The sequence below is a fragment of the Myotis daubentonii genome, chromosome 8 (genome assembly GCF_963259705.1).
Source record: "Myotis daubentonii chromosome 8, mMyoDau2.1, whole genome shotgun sequence".
Classification (NCBI taxonomy): Eukaryota; Metazoa; Chordata; class Mammalia; order Chiroptera; family Vespertilionidae; genus Myotis; species Myotis daubentonii.
Window position 1 is genome coordinate 39,907,109 of NC_081847.1, and position 7,142 is coordinate 39,914,250.

Genomic DNA, 7,142 nt, shown 5'->3' on the forward strand with positions numbered 1-7,142 from the left:
GGCCTTGGCCTGTTTTGGAGTCTCCAACAGCCCCGAGCTCTCTCTGAATGCTCTGACAGACTGAGATGAGACAGAGGGTCTTTCCACCAGGGTCTCAGCACCTCCTTCTCCCTGAGTCCCCTACTTGGGTCCTCCAACCCCACACACAGCCTCTCTCTCTCTCTAGTTTTGCCTCTGGCTCATTAAAGGTCACTGGTTTTGAAGAGGGGACCAATGTGGGCTCAGTAATGATATAAATGACTCAGGCAGCCTCTGCCATGTGGACAGGCATGAGAAGCTGTGGTCCTCGTCCTTCAAAAACTGGCAGGGATGTGCCCTGGGGAATGGAGTCCTAGATAAAGACTGATAAACTCAGCAATGAGATTGGAATTTCCTTCTATCCATGGTGGACGACCCTTGCAAACAACCTTCTTGACTAATAAATCTGGATGATTAATTAACTTGGGCTTCCCTGAACAATGATTTTTGACCTTCCTTGCTAACTAAATCACTGAGATATTTGTGGCTAATTACTTAAACTGCCTGGCTTGAGAATTGTTAACTTTCTTGCCTGAGTACTTGGGTATTCCAGGACAATGATACATGACTTTGGCTCATTATCTTTCACCACGCTAGCTGACCACATCAGCTCTTCACTCTGAAGACCTTGGGTTTCTGCCCTGGCTGGGTGACTCAGGTGGCTGGAACATTGGCCTGTATACCAAAATGTTGTAGGTTCATTTCCTGGTTGGAGTACATACTTAGGTTGTGGGTTTGATCCCCAGTCAAACTCATATAAGAGGCAACTGATTGATGTTTCTCTCTCTCTCTCCTCCTCTCCCTTCCTCTCTCTAGTGAGGATTTAAAAAAAAAAATTGAAAAAAAAAAAAAAAAGACCTTGGAGTTTCCTAGCCAAGGACATTAAACATCCTTGGCTATTTTTCTGGGACTTCCAGGATAAAAATAGAAGACTGCTTCTATGATTTTACCATTATGTATGATGTTGGCTGATGTTTACAACGTATATTCTATTTCTAAAATTTTAAGAATTTTTAAAAGTTATGAATGGATATTAGTTTTTATAAAGTGATAATGATGATGATAACTAAAACTAATTAAACTAGCTTACTATAAACAACTATTAAAAAACACTTATGAGCCCTAACCAGTTTGGCTCAGTGGATAGAGCGTCAGCCTGTGGACTCAAGGGTCCCAGGTTCGATTCCGGTCAAGAGCATGTACCTTGGTTGCGGGCACATACCCAGTAGGGGACGTGCAGGAGGCAGCTGACTGATGTTTCTCACTCATCGATGTTTCTAGCTCTCTATCCCTCTCCCTTCCTCTCTGTAAAAAATCAATAAAATATATTTAAAAAAAACAAAAACAAAAACAAAAAACACTTATGATACTGCATTTCAATGTATTATTCTACCTATTTTTAAATTGTGATAAAATCCACATACATATAAAACTTACCATCTTGACCATTTTAAATACTCAGTTCAGAAATGTCAAGTACATTCACATTGTTGTGCAACCACCACCACCATCCATCTCCAGAACTCTCTTCATCTTGCAAAACTGAAACCTTGTACCCATTCCACAAAGAAGGCAGACGTGGTCTCTGACTTTGTTGGTTGTAGTCTAGTGGGGATAATAAACAAATGAGCCAGCAAATGTAGTAATTAAAAATCGTGACAAGTTCTACAGAAAAAGCGGGGGCACTGATGTAAAATCAATGAAACAAGCGCAGAAACTAAAATGGAATAAAACGAGTAAAACCATATTCAGAGCAGCCCTCCCCATACTCAAGAACGAAAGGATGTTTGAGCCTTGGCACATCCTTTTGCCATGGTAAAGGGATGGCCCTTGAAAGAATGATTATTAACTTTGGGTCTTCAGCAGGACATTCTGAGCTGGGAGTGGAGGTTCAAGGGAAGTACCCTTATTATTTCTCACCCTTGGGGCCTCTTTCCCATACATATAATGAAAGCAAGTTTAAAACCAGTGTAGTCTCCCCAACATCTCTCACTTTCAGTCAGGAAGAAAAGAGAAGGTGTGAGGTAGGGGAAGAAAAAAGGCAACAAAAGGTGAAATAAAGACTGATAACATCATTATTTTGAACTAATAGATCCTGCTTAGGTGACTTTTCATGGATTAGTAGAAGCTTTAAATTCCTACCTGGCCTAGTTACTGTCAGGCCTCCACTTAGCCTTGGCCTCAAAGGGAGCCCCCAGGCATGAAAGGGTGTGTAGGATACAGAGATAAGGGGTGAGGAGTGGAGTGGAGAATCATCAGGATGACTGGAAGGCTAGGGATTCTCTAATGCCCAGTGAGGGATAGAGGGAGCCTTGCCTTTGCGTCATCTCTGTGGAGTCCTGAGTTATAAATCTAGGACCTGGATCCCTAGTAACCCATAGATACTTCACAGTATTCTCTATGACCCACAGTCTCAGATTCAAATCAAGTCCAAACTCTTAGCATTAACTGTGTTATCAGTAGCCTCTCTGGCTATTGGAAGGCCTCACTTGTCAAGAATGACCCAAACGAGGGCTTTGGTTCAATACTTTGTACAGTATCTTGCCAAGGACCACATGTCCTGACTTGCAATAAGAAGGGGGAAGGGTTGCCCAGCCAGCGTGGCTCAGTGGTTGAGTGTCAACCTATGAACCAGGAAGTCACAGTTCGATTCCTGGTCAGTGTACATGCCTGGCTTGGGGGCTTGGTCCACAGTGTGGGGCGTGCAGAAGGCAGCCAATCAATGATTCTCTCTCATCATTGATGTTTCTATCTCCCTCTCCCTCTCCCTTTCTCTCTGAAATTAATAAAAATGTAAAATAAAAAAGGGGGGGTACATGCTTTTAATGTTGGTAGAGTTTAAATAAAGGGTGAAATTAGAGATAATGAAGGGGTTTTCCCAAAGGTATTGACTTAATTAAAAATGAGTAACAATGGGTTCTACGGATATTAGGTTATAAACAATCAGAAATAATCACACTTTCAGTAAAGCAGTATCCACCCTACCTGGAAGAGAGGCAATAAATGGTGATTAACTGATTCTTATCGCACATCTTTCCTGATGATCCTGGTTCCTGAATCTGGGAATGGAGAGAACTGTATTGTAGACCAGGCTGGGCAAGCAATGACCCACAGGTTGAATCTAGCCTGCTGCTTGTTTTTGGACAGTCCTCAAGCTAAGAATGATTTTACATTTTTAAATGGTTGTATAACATTAAAAAGATGAGTAACCCTGGCCGGGTGACTCTGTTGGCTGGTGCATTGTCCTATACACCAAAAGGTTGCAGGTTCAATCCCCTGTGGGGGTGTGTGTGGGAGGCAACTGATCGATGTTTATCTCTCACATCAATCACATGTGTTTTTTTTCCTCTTTCTCTTTCTCTAAAAAATCAATAAACATATCCTTGGGTGAGGATTAAAGAATAATAATAATAAAATATGAATAATATTTTTTGACACCAAATATTAAGTACAATCTACATCAACATTACTAAACTAAGCATTCATTACAATATTCCCAACTCACAGTGAAGTGACAATTAGAAAAAAATTTTAAACCATCACAGTGGAATTTCTTGGCAAAAATAAACAGTGAAAATGAGGTTGAAGCCACAGTAAGTTTGAGTGGCTTATTTGTTAGCCAAATAAGGAAAACCAAGAGTGGGTTAATTAAATAGTGATTGATTGCTGCTACTGAAGGAATGTGTCCAGAGAAAATAAACTTGTTTAAGACTATTATTCTTTTTGGGAGACTAGTTGACCAAAGAATTGACGACATGGGGAACAACATTAATAGTCAATTAAAAATCAGGGTAAATGATTTTTCAAGTTTTTTTTGACTCGATGAATCCAAAAGATGTTACTGATACTACTAGGCTGTTTTTTATTCTAAAAGTCAATGCTGACTTTGAAGTGAAAAAAGAATTAGTCTCTATGAATAATCTGTTATAACTAAAGGGGAAGTACCACAACTTCTTTGTGCTAAGATGTATTAAACTTACAGTTATAAAAATATGTGTGAAGCAGAAAAAAGCTTACTTCACAAATTTACAAAGCTTGTGAAAATGTAACGTTTAAGGCTTATTCATTAGCAGGTGCTTTGCAGAAAATGTTTGACTGTATCATGTGTTACTGAAACAGTAGTGCGAATGGTGAACTTCATTTGCTCTTGTGGACTTAACCATCAGTTCTGTCAATTTTTGTCAGGAATTTTCCTTGACAGTAGCAAAATTTCATTGCAGATTTTAAAAAATCTTATCTAATATTGAATTTTTTTTTTCTTAATGAAAAGAACCAGCCCCAACTATAATGGAATACTGAATGGCTTGGGAAATTAGCTTTTGAGGCAGACATAATGTTTCCTAATGAATGGAACCTAAAATTGCAAGGCAAAATATCAATGATATGCAATCTTAAACTGTAGTAGTCATTTTGATAGCAATCAAGGTTGCTTGAATCTTTTTTTATATTTTATTTTTATTGTTAAGGGTATTGCAGATGTTCCCCATTTCCTTCTCGTTTGCCACCCTCCTCCCTGCCAACCGCCCCCCCCCACCCCCCCCCCGCGTCTGGCTCCTGCCCCATCCCAGGCCTTCACTATTGTCTGTGTCCATGGCTATGCATATATGCATATAAATTCTTTGGTTAATCTCTTCCTAGCCCCCTTTCCACCCTTCCCTCTGAGATCTATTAGTCTGTTCCCTGCTTCCATGTGTCTGGATCTACTTGTTCATTAGTTTATTTTGCTCATTAGATTCTACATATAAGTGAGATCATGTGATATTTGCCTTTCTCTGACTGGCTTATTTTGCTTAGCATAGTAATCTCCAGGTCCATCCACGCAATTTCAGGATAAGAGAGCCTTCTTTTTCACTGCTGCATAGTATTCCATTGTGTAAATGTACCAGTTTTTTTATCCACTCATCTACTGATGGGCACTTGTGCTATTTCCAGATTTTAGCTATTGTAAATAATGCTGCTATGAATATAGGGGTGCATATATTCTTTCTGATTGGTGTTTCAGGATTCTTAGGGTATATTTTACTTCCTCCTTTTCATTTTGGATGCCTTTTATTTTTTTCTTCTTGTCTGATCAACATAGAAGTTGAATAAAAGTGGTGAATGTGAACAACCCTGTCTTGTTTTTGTTTTTAAGGGCAACACTTTTAGTCTTTGTCCATTGAGTATGATGTTGGCTGTGGGTTTCTCATATATGGCCTTCATTATGTTGAGATATATTCCCTCTATTCCCACTTTGCTGAGTGTTTTTATCAAAAATGGGTGTTGGATTTTGTCAAATGCTTTTTCTGCATCTATTTATATGATCATGTGATTTTCATCCTTTGTTTTGTTTATATGATGAATCACATTTATTGATTTGTGAATATTATATCAGCCTGCATCCCTGGAATAAATCCCACTTGGTCATGATGTATAATCTTTTTGATGTATTGTTGGATCTGATTTGTTAATATTTTGAAGATTATTTTAGCATCTTTGTTCGTCAGGAATATTGGCTCGTAATTTTCTTTCTTTGTAATGTCTTTATCTGTTTTTGGAATTAGGATAATGCTGGCCTTGTAAAAAGAACTTGGAAGTCTTCTCAAATTCAAGTCTTCTTGAAGTTTTTGTAATAGTTTGAGGAGGACAAGTGTTGGTTCTCTTTTGAATGTTTGGTAAAAGATGCCTGTAAATCCATCCAGTGCAGGGATTTTGTTTGTTGGGAGGTTTTTTTGGCTTGTTTGTTTTGTTTTTTATTATTATGTCTTCAATTTCATTAGTTCTTATTGGCTTATTCAGGTTTTCTGATTCCTCCTGATTGAGTTTTAGAAAATTGCATATTTCTAGGAATTTGTCCATTTCGCCCAGGTTGTCTACTTTGTTGGCAAATAGATGCTTATCATTTTTTCTTGTAATTCTTTATATTTCTGTGGTGCCAGTTGTTACTGTGCTTCTTTCTTTTCTGATTTCATTTATTTGAGTCCTCTCTTTTTGTTTCTTGATGAGTCTGGCTAAAGGTTCATTAGTTTTGTTTATCTTTTCAAAGAACCAGCTCTTAGTTTCATTGGTCTTTTGTATTGTTTTTTTTTTTAGTTTCTATGTCATTTATTTCTGCTCTGATCTTTATTATTTCCTTCCTTCTACTTCCTCTGTGGTGCTTTTTTTTTTTCATGTTCTTTTCTTCCTAATTATTTTAGTTGTAGGTTAGATTGTTTAATTGAGCTTTTTCTTGTTGCTTATGGTAGGCCTATAAAGCTGTGAACTTCCCTCTCAGGACTTCTTTCGCTGTGCACTGCTGTGGGCTCATTTTCATTTGTTTCCAGGAAGTGTTTTCTTTCTTTCTTCATCTCATTGGTAACCCATTCATTGTTTAATAGCATACTATTTTGCCTCCAGGTGTTTGACTGTTTTTGAGTTTTTGAATTATAGTTGATTTCTGTCTTCAAGGCGTTGTGATCTAAGAAGATGCCTGATAAGATTTCAATCTTCTTGAATTTGTAGACTTGTTTTATGTCCTAACACGTGGTTTATCTTTGAGAATGTTCTATGTGCACTTGAGAAGGAGGTATATTCTGCAGTGAAATTTGTCCCAGCAGATTTTAGTGCCGGCTAGGATTTCCCTTTGGGTCCTGCTCTTATGCCATCGGAGGCTAACCATTTTGTATGCTGATTTCAGGCTTCCAGGAAGTATTTTGTGCCAGCCAATGCCAGAAGCTGTCCGAGCATGGCTGTCAGCGTCCTGTTTAAAGTGTTTTGTGGCCCGCAGCTTGCGGCTGCTTTCACTGGGCTTATCTGTCCACAGGAGGAGCAAGCTGAGCTCCCAGGTTGGCTTTTTAGCAGCACGGGGCCTCCTAAGGCAGGTGGAGGATGCGTGCCCAGACTATTTCCCTGTCCTCAGCCAGGCTAAGACCCTCTCGGGCAGGCCGTTGGGTCTGCTGGAAGCCAGGAGTTTCTATCAGCTCTCTTGTGAGAGTGGGCACCTTGAATCTTAAGTAATGTCAAATACTTCCCATGCTTTCAAACGTTAAGGCAAGAATCCAGGTCTCCACTCCCACACAGACTTGCAGCGGACATATTTTTTAAGCTCAGACTAGTTCCAGGAGATTTCCAAATTTAAAAATCCATTTGATGGTGCAATTCAATAA